This window comes from Rhyacophila brunnea, unplaced genomic scaffold, assembly GCF_057557595.1.
Source record: "Rhyacophila brunnea isolate RB1 unplaced genomic scaffold, BYU_Rbru_1.0 scaffold_24, whole genome shotgun sequence".
Taxonomy (NCBI): domain Eukaryota; kingdom Metazoa; phylum Arthropoda; class Insecta; order Trichoptera; family Rhyacophilidae; genus Rhyacophila; species Rhyacophila brunnea.
Genome location: NW_028232904.1, coordinates 2,405,778 through 2,430,412, shown reverse-complemented (window position 1 = coordinate 2,430,412; position 24,635 = coordinate 2,405,778). Strand labels below are relative to the sequence as shown.

Here is a 24,635-nt window from a genome sequence, read left to right as displayed (position 1 = left end):
AGAGCCGTAGCTATGTTGAATTGATGAAATTATATAATATCGACCGTGTTTAGGAAAAAGGGCGTAACACTTACAGATCAAATTTTACAGGAGGGGCAAAAAACGTTTTTTGAATGATTTTAGTTTAATATTTAAAAAAAAAATAGGCAGTCATTGGGTGCATGGTGATTGATGATTTGGTGTAATTTATTTTCGATTTAATAATAATTAAAGAAGTTACTACAGAAAAATCAATAAAATTGAGGGTAAATGCTTTTTTGCTTAAATTAAAACTTAATTAAAGCTCAATTGAAACCTGAATTAATAAGATAATAATTCAGAATTTGCGGTTTAATTCCTTTTTATAGAATGTGTATTTTTAGTTGTATACATTATTAATATTAAATAAAAGCACTTTTCGAAAAATCGAGGGTTACTCCCTTTTTCATAAACATAGTTGAATGTTCACAAAACTTGGATTGTAAAAACAAGAAAAAGTATACTGTACAAATTTTATGTGTGTTGTTTTAATGCTGATTGTGGGTGTTGCAAGTTTCTTTGATAATATCTACAATCACAAACGAGTCCATTTGTTTTAAATTACGTATTAACGCTTGTAATCTGATGTTGTATTATAGTATAGAATCACTCTGATATATTCGCAGAGTTATTTATATCTGCGATGTTTGCAGTTATTGTTTTATTGAATCACCCCCCCAGCGGAGCGCACAGGGTGTATCGACCTGCCGGCTGAATCCGCATAAGTAAACCACCCCGCTACGCCACCCCCGGGCGGCGCGTGGGGCCCGCGGGGTTGGGGGTAGCGAAACGCAGACTCCGGCCCTGCATCTGTATCCCGCGCAGACGTACAGCATCTCTCGGGCGAGAAGCCCCCCTCCGAACAGCCCCCCGAAAAGCCCGAAATGCCAGTGCGGTTCCGTATGCCGACCGGCGCGGAGGTCAGTCCCCTCTCGCTGCCCTCGACAACCCGCGGCCATCAGTACCTAAACGCCGTCATTGGCACAATAATTATTTAAGTATACACCACAAACTGAGGTCCTGAATATATTGGATAGATATCTTCTATCGACTGACGTATTAATTATTGACTATTCCCGTTGATGTACTTACCCGCCACGAGAAAACATGGCGTGTACTTAGTAGTGTGTGTTATGCGTTAGATTTGTGTGAGTGATTTCACTGTATGTGCAATTTTCTACAGGTGTGACCGAATGGATTTTTTTTCACTGTTTGGCAAAATCGTCTAGCAGTCTCTCAAACGAGGTAAGTCAGACAATTAACAAAACACCTTTAAACTTGAAACTATGTTCTTGTCTACATTCTATGCAAAAGAAAACACAATTCTAACGGACCTTTACACATACAATATGCACACTATTCAATTCATTTAAACCGATAAAAATCATTGTTAATAATACACACAGAAACACATAATATAATTAAATTCAAACACACTTAAAAAAAAAACAAACAAAACGTATTAATAATATAAAACAAATCTGCATTGTTTTTCGTAAATACCCACAGTTTCATTGTTATCCGTATAGGTTAAGTGCTCATAATTTAAAATGAAGTCTTATCATTTAGGCAAAAGTTAAAACGTGTATATAAAATAACAACAATATTAAATTTTTGATTGTAAGTTTATATAAAATCAACGTACGTACGTACAAAAGTATTTCATCTGTCATATTGCAGTGGTATTTTTAGCGTGCGTGTGTATAAGACATGGGAAAATTCTGAGAGGAAAATTTGGACCGTTTTTCGAACAACTGTTTATGATTTCAAAAAAATACAGTACTTATTTACTAACTTACTTAATAAAATATATTAATTACTTTGAAATATTAGAAATTTTTACGTTATTATAATTTAGCAGTTAATTTTATTTTACCACGTTTTTCTTAGCTGGTATTTTTATTTGTCCGGTGGTTGTTTATCCAGTGCAAATCTTGTAATCAATTTTTAACTGACTTCCCGGCTAGATAGACATTTGAAACTTTTAGAATATATCAGAACACGATGCCAATGCATTCTTTTAATACTTTTAGCCATATTTAATTAGAATTGAATTCATTTTCAGTTAATTCTGTTTTGTATGAAAAGTTATTTCGGAAGAAATCCGTAATCCGATCCACTATTAGTGGTTGCTAAGGGGGTGGTCCTAGAAACTAAATTATTAATATATACGTGCGTTACTATGGAAATCAAAATGACATTTCATTATTCTATATTTGTTTGTTTGTTGCAAAATAGCAAAAAAAAAATGATTTGTTGACAATTGCCTTATTTGTCCTAAATTATTAATACATAGAATTGTCAAGCTTATGTGATTCAACAGAAAATTTAAAAACGTGGTATACAAAAAGTTATTTTTATCTTGTAATTATTTTTCTTTTTAACACTATAACAAGCCACGAGGCCTAATGAAAGCAGTGCAAACACATAAATATAATATTTTTAATAAACAATTTTTTTATTCAACGCATATTTCACATGATATAAGAATGTGACATTCTAATTATTGAACATACATAATTTTGAAAACACTTCTGAGAAAATATATTACTTATAACCATATTAAATATGTATGACGTCTATAGCATAGTGGTCTATGTATATGGGCACGTAAACCGAGATGTATAGGTTCGATTCCTGCTGGATGGTTTACTTTTTCAAATTGATTTTTAGATTTTTTCTATTGGTTACAAAATTATGTATGTACATAAATATATTGTGACCTCACCGGGAATCGAATACTGTCTCTAAGGGCAAATAATGCGTTGTTTAGTTAATCACCAGAAGCATATTTTACTTAATTCATTTATTTACATATTTCATTCATAATATGTAAAACAATAAATTAATATTAATGAATATTAAAAAAAAGAACTACAAATACGCTGAAAGAACTAAATATGTACGATATATGTTCTTTCAGCTATACATTTAATATACCCATCACGTCATAAGCGTGAAGTTCGATAGTTTTGACGGAAAACATGACGTAGTCAGAGCGACGCCGAGTGAGACAAAACGATGCAATAGGCTTTATATAAGAGCAGTCGGAAATAATAATAAAATGTACTCTAAGTAATTCGTGTGCAGTAGACGAAATCGCAATCTGCGCAATTTTAAAGTTTAGTTGTCCCACTATAATTCTAATTAAAAAAATATATAATATAATACTTATTTCACATCCGTTTTTCCAATTGGCTTCCTCTTAAGCATGTGTAGCTGTCAGTATATTAGCGAGCAAATATCTATTTATTAATGTATCAAATTATTCGACCGCAATAATAATTTCTCAGCGACTCATATAACGGTAAACGAGTCTACTGTTTAGCTGGATCAGCAGATTGATTGGCGATGTGAAATACGGTATCGCAATGGAAAATTAGTCGAATAATCCTTTTCCATAGTATCATATTATATTATGACTGTAATAATAAATAAAATTCACAGCTACTCGTATTTAAACCGCTGACTCGTAAAATATAATTATGTACTAGAATATAATGTTTATGTATTACTTTTGACTGTATAAATAACGAATAATGATTTATCAAAATGTCACTCGAATCTAAGTACCTGGCTCGTAACTATCTCAGTAGATAATATGTACTGTCATTGTATTTATACTATTGTACCGACTGTTACATTGCTAATAAAACTCGCTCCTGCACACATCTTCGACTTCTTCATCATCATCCTCAACACCATAACCCACACATCGAACACCACAGTGGTGAGACCAAAACATGCTTACATACTGTAGTTTAAATGCTAGAAGATATCAATATTCGGCCATATATTTTTTTCGACTTATGCGTGGTGTAAATGAGAACTCTGCCATTGTTGTAGTATTGACTTGTGTGTCCCTGATAACTATCTTAGAAATCGGGAGCATCAGTTGTTTGTTTTCCCAAGGAGCAGAACTAACCTGCCATGGGTGATGCCACTTGGGAAGGCAATAACTCTGTTCAACCAAATCGCTTCGGATGTTGATATATTCCACCTACGTGAGAATGAGTATTGGTGGACGTTGTTTTATAAATTCTGAAAATAGTGTCAAATTAACTCATTCGGCGTGCTTCCATGCTTCATAATTTATATTTTTTATAATTTCTGTACCCTTTACTGTACTTTTCATACAGTTTTTGTGATACTGCATATAATATTTATTTCTTCTTTATTCTGTTTAATACTATTTCTTTATTGAACATACATAATTTTGAAAAACACTTTCTGAGAAAATATATTATAACCAATAGAAAAAATCCTTTTTGCAAAAAGTAAGCCACCCCGGCATGGAATCGAACCCTGCATCTCTTGGGTTTACGCACCGTCCGTCTCATTTACCTCTATGCTACAAGGCGACGTACTAATTGCGACAAATTTTAACTATTGGAGTTTTTAATACCTACTCATCAGCGTTCATGTAAATCAAGCTACTTTGGCAATTGGTTTTTGTTTTATTAAATCAAAGTAGATGCATATTACTTCAATTACTTTATAATTAACTATTTCTTTAATTCAACGAATAATTCACAAGATTCAAAAATGTACCATTCTGATTATTGAACATACATAATTTTGAAAAACACTTTCTGAGAAAATATATTATAAACAATAGAAAAAATCCTTTTTGAAAAAAGTAAGCCACCCCGGCGGGGAATTGAACCCTTCATCTCCTGGAACTATTTCTTTGTTTTTTAAATGTCATGTTGTGAACGTCTTAAATTTATATTCTGTAATGTTCACCATATGTAAAAATAAATAAATTTGAATTTGAATAATAATTTAAAAAGATCGGGATTTATTTCGTTCGTTTTAATACAACAAAAATACACTCTTACATATCTTTATATAATAAGTAAGTATATTATATCCTTACAGATAGTAACAAAGATAAAAAAATAATTATTGAAGCCCAAAGTACATAAATTAATTCATTTACAATAAGATGGAGTCAATCCACCGCTGGATGAGAGCCTTCCCTATTTAATTTTACTTTTCTCAGTTGCTTTTCTGCCACATCCATCCACCAGACTTGACCAGACGTGTCCAGCTCATTGTCGTTTCATCTACCAAGCGACCTCTATCACATCGCTTACTCTTGTCTGCTTCCTTATCAATTGGTTTATTTTGTGATCTTTATGTGTGCTATGCCCAAAGTACCCCTTTCCATGCCAAATTGCGTTACTCGTATTTTTTGGATTTCTCTTGCATTGAGAGTTCACGCATTGTGCACGTGCAATAGTGTGTATTACATCAATATTAAATCAATATTAAATGAGCGTACCCATGGTGGCCGCGTGGCTTAAGCGTTGGACTATCACGCCTTGGGTCCCAGGTTCGAATCCTGGGTCTGGCGAGTACTTATACATATTATTTTTCAATTTGTGTGTAAGTCAGGGTATGGACCTAATAGATTGAGCAAGTGGCTGACATCGATTTCTCGTAAAAAACAAAATCTGTCAGTACAAACCTCTACTCTGTGGAGGCCCATATGATCCTATTAGGATCGGACATGGTCAAAAAAAGAAATTAGCGTCATTGCATAAACCGAGAGCAGTTGTCATTATTCGACGTATGACGTATTCGTGACACGTGTTTAAGTTTATCCCGGATTATTCCTTACTCGAGATCGGTTGCCTGCTTCTCCTTACCTATTAGGTATTTCAATTCCCATTATTTCTGACTTCCCTGCTGTCATGTCAATTTTGTCATCTGCACGTTTTTTCCCAGCAATATTAAATGAGCGTCAATGCATAAACCGAGAGCAGTTGTCATTATTCGACGTATGACGTATTCGTGACACGTGTTTAAGTTTATCCCGGATTATTCCTTACTCGAGACCGGTTGCCTGCTTCTCCTTACCTATTAGGTATTTCAATTCCCATTATTTCTGACTTCCCTGCTGTCATGTCAATTTTGTCATCTGCACGTTTTTTCCCAGCAATATTAAATGAGCGTCAATGCATAAACCGAGAGCAGTTGTCATTATTCGACGTATGACGTATTCGTGACACGTGTTTAAGTTTATCCCGGATTATTCCTTACTCGAGACCGGTTGCCTGCTTCTCCTTACCTATTAGGTATTTCAATTCCCATTATTTCTGACTTCCCTGCTGTCATGTCAATTTTGTCATCTGCACGTTTTTTCCCAGCAATATTAAATGAGCGTCAATGCATAAACCGAGAGCAGTTGTCATTATTCGACGTATGACGTATTCTTGACACGTGTTTAAGTTTATCCCGGATTATTCCTTACTCGAGATCGGTTACCTGCTACTCCTTACCCGTAAGGTATTTCAGTTCCCTGATATGGACCTAATAGGTTGAGCAAGTGGCTAACATCCATTTCTCATGAAAAGAAGAAACAACATGTTAAAGCACACCTCTACTCTTCGCTGTGAAGGTATTTCAGTTCTCATTATTTCTGAGTTCCCTGGTCACAGGTTACTGATTTATACGTCTTTTTTGTAATGTGTAACTCCAACTGAAATTTAAAAAAAATGTTTCAAGGGTTCCCCCAATTACAAACGGTTGAAAATCACTGCTCTACCCTTAAATTTTATTTTTATTTTATTTTATTTATTAAGGAAAACAAACAGTTACATATTGATTACAGAAATTTAAAATATAATAATAAAAAAGTTATTGCAACCAGCAAAGTTTCCATATATACATTATAATATAGTTAAGCCTAACAAGATAAAGAGTACGAATAACATAAATATAAAGAAATTACCTTACAAGATTACATGAGAAAAATGAGGTAGAATAATGAATATTTAAATGATATACAAACGAAAAAAAAGGAAAATAAAAAGTAACATACAAAATAAAAGAATATATATATATATATATGTATAAGTAAATACATTATATATCTATTTATACAAAATTTTGGAGATAGCATGTTTAAATTGCAAATACTTTTAAATGTGGTGAAAACCGTTTGAAATAAGAATTTTATCAATTAATTACAATGTTTACCAGTGTTTCATATAATATGTATGTAGATCCTTCTAATTTGGGCACGAACGCGTCAATGAGTATTAGATACAAGCTTTTGATAATATATCTATGTGTTTCTAAATTTAATTAAAACTCCATGTACGAATATCCACGACAGATGAGTAAAGGGAGAGGAGGGGTATGTGGTGAGTTCATTAAATCTCTTGATATTGCGGTCGGTACAGAACATTAAACTCAATTGTGTTACTGTTTGCACACTTCGCGAGCAAATATCAGACAAGCGGGCTTCCTATATATATATAAGTATATTATATACGCATATATATGTATAATACAATGGATATCAAACAATTTAGACTTGGCTAGAAGGAGTTTTAAGCGCGACGCAAATTGAGGTGCATGACGCGTACTGTCACGGGCTACCGCTACGGGAAAAAATGTGTAATATCGTTGGTCTTGGTGTTTAAATGTAATCAGACTAGTGCTCCCATCCCGTAGCACATTTTAAACCTTTAAACGAACATTGTCAGTTGGAAAAATCTGCCGTAATCACTAAAACAATAATGAGGTCACCTCACGTTGAACTGCACTGCATCGACTCCTGCATGACGTTTTGAACGTTTTTATCATATTCCACATGCCTACGCTTTTCGAATGTCATGTCAAAATCACGATTTTTTGTTTTTAGCGGATAGCACTATGTACCTATTTGCGATAAAAATGTTGTCTATTATCTATAGTCTGCAGGTTGGGGTTTGTTCAAAATATTATCTATGGATGTCGTGCCACAAGTATTTTAACGTGCGCAATGCATTAATTGAAATTAGCATGAATAATTAGTAATAATTCAAATTACTAATACATTATAGTAAGGAGTCTTCATCAGTGTCATTCTTTAGAGAATTTACGGATATGGTGCACGTTCAAAATATTCTGCAAAATGATGAAAACATAGATTAAATTTTCGCCGCGACATTGTGACGGTAGGCGACATGCACCTTAGATTGGGTCGTGCTTTAAGTTGTGATTATATTGAGATGCATGTCGCGTACTGTCACGCTGTCACGGCGACAAATTTAGTCTATGGTTTCGCCATTTTGCAGATTAACGATCTCTGTAAATTCAATGATGGAGTAACCTAGTAACGAGTCTATAAATTCAGTACAGACCTACAAACTTATCTAAAACTATCCAATTAAGACTTGCAGCTGGACAGAATCTGACATTCAAATGACGTTTTCAAAATGGTGTCCATATCGTAGTTCGTAGTTCCATTTTTTTGCCGTTATTTAGATAAGTTTGTGGTCAATAATCACGCTCTCTCTTGTAAACAAAGGCTTGGGACAGTCAAAAATTTTTGTATGTAGTTTGTTACTATTTGTCCTTGAGACCTTAGCGCGGTCTGCTTCATTATGTGAAATGACTCATGCTTCCAAATACTGCGTCTACATTTGCGCGTATTGTGTAATGGCTATATTATTTTACGAACAGTGGTTTAAGTCCGAGTGTTCTACTGATAAGAAGGTCAACTAATGAAGCCGTAGACTTTTTTGTGGAAGTTGGTCATCAGTATTTTTGTAAATAGTGAATTTTGTCTTTTTTTCTTCTTCTCATTGTGCCATCCCCTAGCGGAGGTCGGCCACCATCAAAACGATCTTATCTTTGACGTTTGCTACCCGGAACAGTTCAGTGGAGCTGCACTCGTACCAATCACGGAGATTCTTAAGCCACGAACTTCAACATTTTTGTCACTCGGTCAGTCCATACAGCCACATCTCGAAAGTTTCAAGTCTCCGTGACATCTCTTGGTTTTGCGTCCATACTTCCATACCATAGAAAAGAATTGAGAGGACATAACAACGTACCATACGCAGTCTCAGACCTAGGTTAAGATCTCGATGACTAAGAAGGCGTCTCATTTTGAGAAAGGCGCTCCTTGCGATCTCAATTCTAGTTTTTATTTTCTGAGACTGATCCTTTAAGTACTGAAAAAATACTGAAAATAAAAGAAAATTATGATTTAACTTCCGTAAATATGGCTGCTCTAGCATATTTTTTTCAGCTACCTACTACAGTCTACATTCTTTCAACAAGCTCCCTTCGCCGTTGCTATAGAAACTTTTGTTGTTTTATTAGATGGACGTGGTGGCAGACTTGCTATAGTTGTCTTTAGGTTATCCAATTGGTTTATCATGACCTTTGTCTTCGAGACATACAATTTATCTTCAAATATATTTGAAGGAGTTTTTTCTACTAATTCTTGTATCTCATTTTAGGGTCATTCTGATCTCTGTAAAGTCGACAATATTATCCACAAAGTGTAGGTGATTTGGATATTTGCCATTAATGCGAACAGCTACTACAAAATATGTGGCCAGTGACGTCCCTAGATAAAATGCAACCCCATTGTTTATACAGTATTTTTATCATCCTTTCGTGACTGAAATGTGTTTATGTACATTATTAACAAAATATATACCACTAAATCTAATTTAAATGCCTGCTTCAATAGACAACATTGCGAGTCCACGGTTTAAAATACATTTTAAAATACACCTGACAACTTTCAAAACTCGCGAGTGACTGACAGAAATATTTGGATAAATTTTAAATTAGGTGAGTATGTACCTACCTATAATTCGCAAATCTTCACGTGTCATTGCTTATCTTCAAGAACGTGATATCCAAGGACAACGGATGTAAGCTAGACATCGTGAACCCGACAAAAAATACAGTCATGTTAATTACCTAATACAATGTTTCCAACCAGTGAGCTGATTTTTTCAATGGAAGGATATTTCCGTTATTACTAAGTTGAGGTAGCTATTTATAAATATACCTTTCCTCGATTTGCCGCCCTTCGAGTAACTGCCGCCCCCAAGTGACGCTCAATCTGCCTACCCCCACGGGACGTCACTGTATGTGGCGCCGAGCTTTCGAGTATACTTCAGTTTTGCGCCTCTACGAAAAATTGTGACCCATTTCACGTTGATTTTTATTAATCAAACTTTTAAATGCATTCTTTTTAATAGTAAGGATTCACACACTTTCCAATAGTTCAATTGTTAACATGTTCAATACGGCGCACAAGCCGTGCAGTAAATGAACTTTTTTATTCTGTACTGTAGTTGTTTATAATTTATGGCATTACGCTAAGAGGAAGGATTATAAGAAGAGAGTCGCAAATACGGCCTCCTTATTAATAGGAATAAGACCAAGTTAATGGTTGTTGATCGGGCCGACCTTCTACCAACACCAAGTACACTCCAAAACCTCGAAACAGTCGACGAGTTTATATATCTTGGATCGACCATCAGTGGAAAGGGTGGATGCGAAGCGGAAATAAGAAGGCGCACACAGATTGCAAAAAATGCGATGACACGCCTTACCACTATATGGAAGGATCGGGGAATTTCGATTGCCACAAAAAATGATGCTTGTGCAAACATTAGTGTTCTAGATATTTCTATACGGAGTCGAGTTGTGGACCCTGAAGGCAAGAGAACGGAAGGCAATTGATGCCTTTGAGATGTGGTGTTGGCGCCGAATGCTTCGCATTTCTTGGACGGAGCACAGGACGAACCAGTCAATCACCCAGAGACTGAAGATAAAGGAACGGCTCTCGACGATATGTCTGAGAAGAAATCTGTAGTTTTTTGGACATATTGTCAGGCGCGGACCGGACAACTTGGAGAGACTGGTAGTTTTGGGTAGCCTCCAGGGAAGGCGAAGTAGAGGAAGAGCGTCTGCGCAATGGAGCGACCAAGTGAAAGAGCAGACTGGGGACACCATCCATTCTGCCCTGAGAGAAGCGGAAGATCGAGAAGGATGGAAAGTCTTGGTCGCTCAAAGGATGGCGAAATTTAAATGTGGTCACGATCCTCAGCCATGAGTGCACGACCAAGAAGAAGACGATATATTATTTTTAACTGTAATTTTATAAAATACTGAAATGAATTGTGTTAGTTTTATTTCATTGAAGATAGACAAAGTCTGTTTGTATCAACTATTTGATGACGAATGACTTTTATTATCAAAGGAAGCAGTTAGTTTTTATTTTCTCCGATAGATGTTACTATGGTACTATGGTTACTTGTCTTCTATATAAATGTTTTATTCAATACTGAATATAATAGACTTTTACATAACGAAAGGGTTATCAAATAAGAGATATACCTATATACTGAACTATTCTCTCAATAAGTTGACTTACATGTTACATCATCTCAGTGATGTCCCTAGACAAAATGCCGCCCCTAGGCAGCGTCAAAATCCCACCCCATTATACAGTATGTTTTATTATCCTTTCATGACTTCAATATCTAAGAAATACATTATTATACAAAATATATACCACAAAATTTAATTTAAATGTCATCTCTACTTCAATAGACAATATTTCGAGTCCACGGTTTCGGATACATTTAAAAATACACCTGACAACTTTCAAAACTCGCGAATGACTGACAAAAATATTTGGATAAATTAATTAGGTACTTACCTAAGTATGTACTTACCTATAATTCAAATATAATTCTAAAATCCGCACGTGCCATTGCTGGTCATCAAGGAGTGATGTCCAAAGACAACGGAAGTAAACTAGACATCGCGAACCCGATGAAAAAAATACAGTCTTGTTCATCCTTTTATGCTAATTAATACATTTTGTTTCCAAGGAGTGAGCTGAATTTTTTAATGAAAATATATTTCCGTTATTACTAAGTTTAGGTACCTATTCCTATATATATTTAATGATTCTCTAATTTCTTTTATTTTGTTAACTGTCAATTCATGGTGGAACTGCATTGTATTGTTGTTTTTATTTAATAAAACGCAATTTTTTTATAGTACTTATTCCACTTTAATTAATATATTAGGACCGGTTTCGTCCGCCTCAGTGGGACATTTTCAACAGTTCAGTTAAAAATGTCCTACTGAGGCGGACGAAACCGGTCCTAATATATTAATTAAAGTGGAAAAAGTACTATAAAAAATTGCGATTTATTAAATAAAAACAACAATTAATGATTCTCCTCGATTTGCCGCCATTCGAGTAACTGCCGCCCCCAAGCGACGCTCAATCTGCCTATCCCCACGGAACGTCACTGCATTATCTTGTTGGAACTGCATATTATCATCCAGATCAAAATCATCGAATTAATGCCACAAATTTGCCATTTTAATTTTCATAAAAATACGGCCAAAATACACTTACAAACTATAAACCACACCAAACTTAATTTGTGTCGATGTAAATGCGTTTCAAGAATAGTATATAGGTTTTAATTACTCTAAATGTGATAATTCTGCATATTTACGTAGCCATTTAACCAAAAATGAGCCTCATCGCTCTACGATGATTTTCTCATAAAATAATGGGACTGTTTCAAGTTGCTCTAAAGCCCAATAAGCAAAATTTCGACGCACCAAATGGTTATTTTCGGTTTAAGTTCTCGTGTTAACTGTATTTTATACGCATTAAGATGCAAATCGTTATGAAGAATATTCCATGTAGTGACAAAAATGAAAGTTTAAGTTAAGTTTTTGAGAATGGCATGTAATTGACTGTTCTGGATTTTCACCTACACTTTGATTCATTTCATCGACATTTTCAGCAGTACGTTCACGTTTTTGACGGTTTCGATTCTTGACATCACAAAAATTACTATTTAACTAAAATTGTTGGTACTGTTCGGTTATCAGGAAAACAGCGGAAAACACATTTTGACAATACCCGATATACTGGATTATTTATTAGTTTGGGTTAGTTTAGGTTAGGTTTGGTTTGGTTAGGTTAACCTAACAAATAATCCAGTTTATCGGCTATTTTCAAAATGTGTTTTCCGCTGTATTCCTGATAACCGAACAGTACCGAATTTTTCAATTGAATAACGAATTGTAAGCTCTGTATGTCGATTATTTTGAACATAGATTTCACGTAATGCTCGAAATACGTTTCTCGAATATTGTTGTAATAAATTTAAACAATTTTTAAACATTTTACAACTATGTAACTTTCCATGATGATTTTCAAAACTAAGGGCACACGAAAAAAACAAGAAATGTCACATAAAATTGTAAAGTATCTTAATTATGGTAAAACTTAAATATCCACGTGTATTTTCAAATCATAGTCTTCCGAAAATATTGATTTCTCAATAACACGTACTGTTCCAAAAGTGAGAAGGTCCCATGACGTATAATAATATAAAACAAAAGAAATGTCAAACATCAATTTTTATTTCATGTTTTTGGCAGTTGGTATTTTGTATTGTGTATTTTCGAAGTGTGTCGAGTTTTTAATTTGCCGAGATAGATAAAAAAAAAACTGCAATACAAAAATAAATATTGCGAAAGATATAAAATAAGCACATCTTTTTCACAGCAATAAAAAAACTAGTGCCAGTCCAGTGTGTTCAAAAATTAAATTCTTAATTACGAAACTCCTTGTCCTTTGTCCTTAGACTATAGATACATCTAGACGCCACTCGTTGCATTGCTAAATGAAGCCGCGTGCCATGTGTTTGGTTTGTGAACGAGCGAACGCATTCGTCTACAAATGTTCGAGACCATAGACCATTTCGGTAGTGCTCGCCCAAAGTGCTCGCACTAGACGCTCAGAATTAAAATATAATTTTCTATTTTTTTTACGTTATATAGTATTTTTATTTTTTAGAGTAAAGCTAGGCTGGAGTGCTTTTGGCCGCCTGAATAATGTCTTCAAAAGTGACCTTCCACTGTGCCTAAAGCGCAAAGTGTTCAACCAGTGTGTGCTTCCCGTGATGACATATGCGTGTGAAACATGGACCCTAAGTAAAAGAGAGATCCAGAAACTTAGAGTAGCACAACGTGGTATGGAGAGGTGCATGCTGGGCATAACGCGAAAGGACAAAAAGAGGAATGAGTGGATAAGGAAGCAGACAAGGGTTTGCGATGTAATAGAGTTTATTAAAAGCCATAAATGGAGATGGGCTGGACACATAGCTCGAAGAAGAGACAATCGTTGGACAAATCTAGTCATCCAGTGGTATCCAAGAAGTACAAAACGTCCACAAGGTAGACCTAGAGGCCGCTGGATCGATGAAATGATAAAGTTCTGCGGAAGTACGTGGCAACGCAATGCACAGGACCGAGAGAAGTGGAAGCAACTTAAAGAGGCCTTCATCCAGCAGTGGATAGACTCAGGCTGATGATGATGATGATGATGATAGTATTTTTAAGCGGTCAAAATGCAACCATTAGGTAAAGATATCCATAATTTAAGTTATTTTAAAGAAACACTAGGTCACTGATATTAAAATATATAATAAAATACAAATAAATTATCACGAACATGTATCAACTTACATATGAAACGTAATACCATCTTCTTGCTTATCAGTACGGCTACCGCATTTTAAGACAACACACAAAACCATCTTTTCTACTTAATTAACTAAAAATATTTACCATTGACTTAATGTTTAACACAAGAAATAGCAATTTTAGCAACACGAGCTCGCAAGTTATCGACGCTATGTGAAGCGTTTCGCCCCGATTTGATGGCGATACTTTTGGAAACTAGCTCACACATAAATGTAGATCTTTTATCTTACTCTAGCGCGTGTCGCAGAGATTGTAAGGGTGCCGAATACTATCTCACTCGCGCTCATGCATCGTTTTTGTTCAGGCCTTGGTTTTGTCACATTTCTACTTTTGTCCGTGGTACTTCATATAACACTGAACAAAAATGACAATTTTATTGAGAATCAGACAACAATGGCTGCTATGACGTTTTAAAAATCTGTAGAAGTAATTATTAGGGTTTGCAATATTTGAAAACCGGTATTCTAGTATTTTTAAAAATCAGACAATACCGATATATTCGGTATTGAAAATGGAGAACAATGTATTAATTAGCATAACATTTTAAATAGGACTGTACATTTTTTGTCGGATTACACGATGTTTGGTTTACTTCCGTTGCTCTTCGACGTCCTTGGTGACCAGCAATGACACGTGCAGATTTGCGTAATACGTTATTGTAGGTACTTGTCTAAATTTAAATTTATCCTAATGTTTTCGCCAGTCGCTTGCGGGTTTTAGAAGATGTCAGGTACAACGTTCCCTCTAATTTTTTTATTGTTTGTGCACATGATTTTACACCTACGGTGGCCGCGCGGCTTAAGCGTTGGACTATCACGCCGTAGGTCCTTGGTACGATTCCTGTGCCTGGAAAAGTACACATATTGTTTTTCAATTTGTGTGTGAGTCAGAGTATGGACCTAATGGGTTGAGCAAGTGGCTGCCATCCATTTCTCGTAAAAAACAAAATCTGTTAATACAAACCTCTACTCTGTGGAAGCCCATATGATCCTATTAGGATCGGACATGGTCGGAAAAAAGTGTACATCATCAACACATCTGAGCACTGGCGTAACTAGAGTTGGTGTCACTCGGTGCAGTAAATTTACACCCCCCCCCCCTCCTACAAACACTTATATTTTTAAGGTATTTATTAATTTCAGTGATTTTATAAATAATAATAACACTTACAAAGATAATTTTTGAAATAAATAAAAATAATTACAAGATAAAAATAACTTTTTAAATACAACGTTTTTAAATTTTCTGTTCCATATAAACTTGACTTGACTAGTCGATCAAAAAAATTTGTACTTGACATGTCATATTGATTTCCATAGTAACGCACGTATATATTAATAATTTAGTTGCTAGGACCCCAGACCCCTAGCAACCAATTATGGTGTCGAAATAACTTTTCATACAAAACAAAATTAACTGAAAATGAATTTAATTCTACTTAAAGATGGCTAAAAGTATTAAAAAAATGCATTGTCTAGCCAGTCGGGAAGTTAGTTAAAAATCGATTGCAAGATTTGTACCGGAGAAAGAACCACCGGACAAATAAGAATACGAGCTAAGAAAAACGTTGTAAAATAGGAAATAAAGACAATAATGATATGTTTATACAATGAACATGTTTAAATAATTTACTTATTTAGATTTTTTCAATAATTATTTATTCTATCTCCGGTCCATTCTATCGATCGAATATTTATAAACCACATTTAAGTCAACATTTTCCCTAGATAAAATGTGTGACTTTATTCGTAATAACCATTCTAAATGTTTTTTTTTCGACCATGTCCGATCCTAATAGGATCATATGGGCCTCCACAGGGTAGAGTTTTGTATTAACAGATTTTGTTTTTTACGAGAAATGGATGTCAGCCACTTGATCAATTTATTAGGTCCATACCCTGACTCACACGCAAATTGAAAAACAATATGTGTACTTGCCAGACCCAGGATTCAAACCTGAGACCCACGGCGTGATAGTCCAACGCATAAGCCGCGCGGCCACCGTGGGTGTTGTTACTAATTTAATTCTATTTCTTGATTTTGATTTAATCGCCTTCATCAATACCTAAATCTTGTGTAGGTATATTCAGTATTGAGTAAAATAACAATAATTTCATTACATATTCTCAAGTAGAAAAAAAAGGCAACAGTGAAAGATGGCTACAGCCAAACGTCGGTTACAATTAACTAAGTAATTCCATTCATTAATTGATAACAAAGCCGATCGCCTTTCGGTTGGCGAACTTTGAAGTATCTCAGATAAAACAAAGTTATCAGAAATAGTTCACATAAATCATAGATGGACTCTAGTTCGAGTTCCACTCGGTCCATTTTTTTTTCTAGAATATTTTTCACTTATAAATTAGATTAGCGATACCAATTTAGTAAAATTTAATTAATTTCAATCTAAGATATTATCTTATGAGAAATTTATCAAAAATGATGCACTTGCAACTAGAGAATCCAATCCCCAGCCAAAATTCTGATCCCGGGATTTCGGGATTACAATTTGACAATCCCGGGATTGGCATTTTTTCCATTGTTTTTTAACATTGATAAAATCTGTCAAAAATAAATCTAGTATAATTTATACTATTTAAGACATTTATTGTTAATATTGTATACGTTCAATCTTGGAAATACATAAGTTTAATGGAGTAAATAATATTGTAATATAAATAATAGTGTGAATTTAATATGAGATTGCTGTTTCTAATAGTAAAGACTTAATGAAAGGGTTAGCGAGATTTAAAATAGTAAAGCAAATCATAGCCTTTCCGCTTCATAAATCTAATTAGTCAGCCAAATATGAAACTGCCGTAAAACGTATAAGATCATTGTAGAATTACTTTCTTAACGCTTTCGCTGCTGAAGAGATAATGAGATTTTAATTTCCCCCTTTAAAATGCACGTTAATTACATCGATCGGCCGCCTGGTCATTACGCACCGTGTGCGTCTTCCGCGTCCAAAGTATAGTGCGAAGCATTGTTTTTTTCCAATCTTTCTCATTTTGATTAATTTATGTGAAAAAATAAAATGAATCGGCAACTTACACATGGGTATAAATCAAACTTCATTCAAACTCAGTTTATTTCTAATGTAGTTATTTGTTATTAAAAGTATTTTTTCTGTTATATTTTCGATTTTATTTTATTTTCCATAAAAAATGATAAAAAAAATCAATTCCGAAAGTTTTCGGATTATGTTTATCAATCCCGGGATTCATAGGTATCGAAAATAGCTCGGGATCCCGGGATTGGAATCCCTACTTGCAACAATATGAATTGAGGCGCACGTTTGGAAACCAAGTCTGTGTTATGAACATTCATAATTTTGAAATCACTTCTGAGAAAATATAATATTATAACCAATAGAAAAAATCTTTTTGAAAAAAGTAAGACGCCCTGCAGGAATCGAACCTGCATCTATCGGGTTTCGCGCCCACGCACATATACCACTGTGAGAAAGGCGCCATACTTAATTTCGACAAATTTTAACTATTGGCCTTTTAATACTCACTGAAGTGATTCCCAAATTGAGCTACTATTGGCCGTCTGCTTTTGCATTTTAAATCAAAATAGGTATTACTTTAATTACAAACCGACGTCACGGATCACTCCAAGATTTTTTGTTGTAACTTATTTGAACTTGCTTATAATTTTTGATTAACTATTTTTTTGTTTAACGAATAATTCAGAAAATTTAAGAATATAACATTCAAATCATTGAACATACATAATTTTGAAAACACTTCTGATTTCCAAATACGAGTATATTATAACCCATAGAATTTTTTTTACAGTTATATTATATTTTATCCACTAGTAACCCACGCTGGCTGAGTGGCTTAAATGCCGGCCTATAGAGTCGAGGGTCCCAGGTTCGAATCCTGGGTCTGGCAAGTAAACATATTGTTTTTCAATTTGTGTATGAGTCAGAGTATGGACCTAATAGGTTGAGCAAGTGGCTGACATCCATTTCTCGTAAAAACAAAAATCTGTTAATACAAACCTCCACTCTGTGGAGGCCCATATGATCCTATTAGGATCGGACATGGTCGAAAGAAGAAGAAAGAAGTAATAACATATTATTATAATCACACAATAGTTTTATGCAGTAAGAAGTAGGAATTGTATATATATATTGGTACTGTTCGGTTATGAGAAATACAGCGGAAAACACAATTTGAAAATAGCCGATATACTGGATTATTTATTAGGTTAACCTAACCAAACCTAACCTAAACTAACCCAAACTAACAAATAATCCAGTATATCGGGTATTTTAAACATGTGTTTTCCGCTGTATTCCTCATAACCGAACAGTACCTATATATTTTCATTAGATCACATCCAATCCTAATAAGATCAACGTGGGTGCCAAAAGTTGGTAAGTCGATAATTTAGGTATTTAGAGTTAACAAAGGATTATGTGTCTATATATTATTGAAAATAATTTAAATCAAATTTTATTTATTATGCATACAGTGAACATTACAAACTATCACTTCAAGACGTTTACAACATAATATTTAAAAATAAAGAAAAATTATTAAAACAGTATAGGTATAAAAAAAATCAGTATTAAGTTATTAAATAGAAAAAAGTGTAAATACAAAAATTATAAATAAGCTACAAGGAAGTACACGGAATGAGTAAAGTAGACCATATTTTAAGAATTTACAAAACAATGTCCACCTATGTCCTATCCTAATAGGATCATATAGGCCTTCACAGACCTGCTCCTTTTGTTTTACTTGAAATGGAGACACTTATTAGGTCCATACTCGACTCAAAACATAAAAACAATATGTGTATTTGCCAGACCCAGGATTCGAACTTGGGACCGTTCGGCCATCGTGGGCGTACAAGGGAATACAAGTAAGAATAGAATATTCCAAACACAAGTTATTGTTAAAATGTTTAGGACAATAGTGACGCTGCTTTGGTCGGCTTTGCAAGTTTGCTTCATAGTACTATAAAGGTTTTGCGATAGGGTTTAAATAATTCAGTATAATTCTGTCTAGTCAGTCGACAGTGTGATACAGACAATAAAATTTCAATTGTTTTAGATTATTTATGATTGTTTTGAATATACATAACAAATGTCTCAATAATTTACATAATTACAAGATAAAAAGAACTTTTTATATACCACGTTTTTAAATTTTCTGTTGAATCATATAAACTTGACAATTCTATGTATTAATAAAAATTATAGATTACTGAAATGTCATTTTGACATTTCATATTGATTTCCATAGTAACGCACGTATATATTAATAATTTTGTTGCTGGGACCCACTTAGCAACCAATAATAGTGAGTGGTAAATATTACTTTTAACGATTTTTTTCCGAAACATACAAAACAGAATTAACTGAAAATGGATTCAATTCTGCTTAAAGATGGCAACAAGTATTAAAAAAATGCATTTCCGTCGTGTTCTGATATATTCTAAAAGTTTCAAATGTCTAGCTATTCGGGAAGTTAGTTAAAAATCTTGGACAAACAAGAAAAAATCTATACGGGACAAACAAGAATACGAGCTAATAAAAACATGGTAAAAAAGTAAGGGGTAGCACAGCTATTCTTAACAGTTAACACTTGAGCATGTTTCCGTACACGATGATTGGTAAATTAATAATAGGTACGGGAAAAATTTAAGTTGGTAAAAATGTCGTGTGAAATAAATGTTTCTTATTTTTTGCGGACCTCGGTCAAATTTGGATAATATGTTCGTGTTGACGTATCTATGGTTTTTCCATCCGAACCTCGAAATGCTCGAAATTTCGTATTGAAACGTCAAACAAGAATTGAACATAACCTACGATTTTATTAGTCACATCATTGTAGTATTTATTAAAAAAAATGTATAGCTACTCTCCACTTCATATTTGACAGCTCGCTCGGAACTATAAATTGAGACAGCTACCGTCACACTTGACGTTGATTATTTTACAAAATACTCGGATCTCGCATCTCATTTTTCAATATGCAATTTACGTACTCTATCTCGCTCTAAAAGTTAACACAGCCAAGAGAGGTGTTGATAAAAGATAGTACTTTTGGCAGTTATTCTGCAATTAAATTATGATCACATCACGTACTGTCACGTGCTAGTACGGTGACAAATTTAGTATATGGTTTCGTCATTGCGCAGAATATTTTGAATGATCACTATCTCTATAAGTTCAATGATAGAGAGTGCCTACTATAATGACGCTATTAGTTTTTTGAACTATTATTCATTATTCATGCTAATTACAATTAATTTTAACAGTTTCTACGTGTGCGTATGCTAAAATTACTTGCGATTTGCACCCGTAAATAATATTTTGATCAAACTCCAACCAACAGACCATAGATAATAGATGCAAACACCAGACATAGATAATAAGTTAAAAGAAAATTCATAGAGAAAACAAATAAAATCCAAGAGCATGCGTTTTCACATGAATCGAAAATGTAAACTCAAACTGCAGACCATATTCTCATAGAAAATACATAGTTCTAACCACTAAAAATAAAAAAAACACGTGAGCCGAAAATGTGTAGGCAAATATAAAATGATAAAAACGTGTCCATATAGCGCGGTATGCATGAGGTGACCTCATTATTGTTTTGGTAATTTCGGCAGTTTTAACTAACAGAAAATGTTCGTTTAAAGGTTCAATCAGTCTGATTGAACATTTTAAATAGCAATAAAAACGACATTACATGCATTTTTCCCGTAGCGACAGCTTTCTGTGACAGCACGTGACAGCACATAAGTGATCATAATGTATTTGAAGCTTTAATTTCTTGTGACAATAAACTGCCTGAATACATAAAGTGATAAATGTGATGTATTTAACACATTTATCACTTTTTGGGCGTTAAGTGGTATTATGTTATAATAACCTCACAGAATAGTATAAATGCGTTGGTTTAGTGTATTTAGATCGGCATAACTAGGGATTGCAATACCGAATGAAAATGTTAATACCGGTATTTCTTAAACATTAAAAAAAACAGAAGTAGGTGGTTATCAATAAATATAGCTATTAAAATCTTTTTAAAATATTGTTTTATAGCATAAACCTACATAATATGTATTGATCATAATTGCAGAACTATTGATTTTTTACAAATAATTTGAATATATTGATAATTTTAACTAAAGCCCTCAAAAGTTCATCAAGTACAAATAAGTCCGGCTGTAGGAAAAGCTTCTTAAATTCAACGCTTGTACAGTCATCAATAATTATAGAATAATTGAACATTTTTGTCACGAATGTTTTCTATTTCAAAATAATATTAGGATAATTCATCGCGACAATTACTTATATAAATAGATTTGATGAAATTCGTTTTATTATTTTTTCACCTTTGGTGGATTCACTCAATATATTTGCATTTTAGCAGCATGTAACTTATAATTCATTTTCAAAAACGTAAACGAGTGTGCTCTCTTAATACCAAAAATTCCGGTATTTTGGATTTTCAAAACCGGTATTAATAAATACTGGAATACCGGTTTTGAAATACCGGTATTGAAATCCCCATGCACAACGCACCAAATGCGTGGCGTCGAAAATAGGTCTCCGCGGGATCGCAAATATTTATTATAATTATTTGGCAAACATTCAACGATTCCATATATGGATTTGACGGTTCATCGGCAGAATGCTAATAGCCTATTCCGAAGCGATGCAACGCCTCACACATTAAAGCAGTAGTTCTCAACCTATTCCACGTCACGACACAGAGTTCAAATTATTAAATCGTGTCACAAAATGCAATTATAATATAAATACTATCGACTGAGGGTACTTGATGGAATTTGAATTTAAATTCTAATGGATTCAAGCTCTGTACTATTACATTTAAGTTGTTTTTTGCGACCCGGGTTTCTTCAGGCGTCGTGTACACTCACCAAAGGTAAACACACACTGACAACGAACTCTCTTTACTCTAGCTTATATAAGAAATCAATACAATAAAGTAGGTAAAAACTCCATTACTTATCTATCAAGTCAAAAGTTACAAAAAATACAATAAACAAATTATGAATAGGTAGTTGAAGTGTCAGTAAAAAACCTAATTTGTAAAAACCCTATATTATTAATAACAATACACTGGATAGCATATTATATTAAATCGTCAAAACATAAAGAGAGTTCGTTGTCGTTTACCTTTGGTGAGTGTACACAACGCCTGAAGATGCCGAAAGGCAAAACCCGGGTCGCAAAAAACGACTTAAATAGAATAATACAGAGCTTGAATCCTTTAGAATTTAAATGCAATTATTTTTAAATTACGTTTTTCATAATAATCTATAATAACAACGCACATCCTAGGGTGGCTCCTGAACTTTCTCCACCTATTTTCATCCAGTGTGGCTCATATCCGGAAACTTGTACGTATGCAGTTCGCCGTATCACACTTCGCCGTGAAATGTTTTATCGGACATAATATGTCCATATATTATATGACCGTATATTAAAGACCGTATAGTACTGACATAAAATTCATGTCTAAATAAAACACGGTTCTTGTCGATTTACACTTTACAGAAAGCCAGCAGCAAATAAATTTTGAAAATAGCCGATTATACTGGACTATTTATCAGGTTAGGTTAAGTTTTCATTCTTGAATTCATGAATTTTGCCATAATCAGCAATGAAAATTTAATTAATGTTCATATTGAATCTAATAAAATTGGAGACCGTATAGTATGCAACCATCTCTTTCCGTGAGATCACAGACTACTTAAATTTGGAAATGCCTGCACTAGACATTCAATCATATTATAAGGTGTGTATTTTCAAAGTGAACTTATTCTACTTCAACAATTTTTTCGCAAAAATCAAAAAACTGTTTACGGCAGCGATTTCCAAACTGGGAGGCGCGAAAAGTTTAACACTATTAATGTGGCCACGGGTTTGCAGTTTGCAAATGCATAGTTTACAAAACGGCCGATAGTTATAAACTGCATAAAAAAGTCCTATAAAAGGTTGTTTGCAAACCTGTCTGAAAATATGGAGACTAATTTTATAATACATCACTTCAATACTATTGTGAAGCGCGCTGGCTATCTCGTGAAAAAATGAAATAAAAGGGTCAAGCCATAATGTTGAAATTTGATGCAAATTTGTTGCAAACAATAATTTTACTGTTAAACTTGTCTATTTGGTTGAAATTAAAAAAAAAGAGTGAATAAATCAATGCAAGGACCACTAATGCAATCACTGATTTAAAAAAAACAAAGTGAAGGCATTCATAAAAAATTGGAGCTTTAGAAAAAATAATTTCGCCATGTTTCCACTTTTAAATGATTTCTGCGCCAGATATATTGAAGCAAACAAATATCTATTTACTGAGTTCTTGGTTAGTATGCTAATGCAATTTTGACAATATTTCATTAAAAGTCAAAAATGTCGCCTGCGGCGCTGCTTTGTTTCAAAACTATTAGATATTTTAAATATGTGGTTGTGCGTTGCAATTTGGCGTGATATCTATAAATGATGATTGATATAATTAAATGATAGCTCCCGTGTATAAGTTAGGAAACACTGTATTAGAGCACTACACTGCCCTTAACCTCAGTAATAGGTAGGTGGGCCCGCCAAAGATGCCAGCCTGGGGGCTCGCTTCAGGATGTGGGGCCCATGATAGAATTCCATTTGTCAATGAACGATGATGAATTTGGATTAACTACTATTGAAATTGAATGTGCTAATAAACAAGCTGAATAAGTAGAAAAACCTTGTTTACTTTTATATTTTTTTTTTCATTTTTGTATTAGTACATTGTTGACTATTTAAAAATGTGTTTGTATTATTCAATGAAATAAAGGGGGGCCAAGATCAAATTTTTTTTAAAGGGAGGCGTAGTAACATAAAGTTTGGAAACCACTGATTTACGGTGTTGACGTTACATAATATAATATTATGTTTTTTGTATTGGAATAAGTTGCATTTGCAACTAACACCGATTTTGAAGTTGATTTTCTACTAGATTGAATGCTATTAGGTACTTCCATACAATTTTTTTTCCGACCATGTCCGATCCAAATAAGATCAGATTGGCATCCATAGAGTGGAGGTTTGTATTAACAGATTTTGTTTTTACGAGAAATGGATGCCAGCCACTTGATTAATCCTATTAGTTCCATACTCTGACTCATACACAAATTGAAAAACAATATCTGTACTTGTCAGGCCCAGGATTCGAACCTAGGACACACGACGCTATAGGCCGACGTTTAAGCCGCGCGGCCATCGTGGGAGTGATGCAAAA

At 34.0% G+C, this 24,635-nt stretch overlaps 1 protein-coding gene across 1 annotated transcript in view; it reads left to right on the top strand.

Moving 5' to 3' along the window:
* Positions 1-907: 907 nt before the first annotated feature.
* The window catches only part of LOC147068877 (cyclic nucleotide-gated channel alpha-3), a 590,082-nt gene continuing 566,354 nt past the window's right edge, over positions 908-24,635 (top strand). The window contains exon 1 of the mRNA XM_085951461.1: positions 908-1,166. The gene's annotated coding sequence lies outside the window, so the exon portion shown is untranslated. The remainder of the gene's footprint in view (positions 1,167-24,635) is intronic.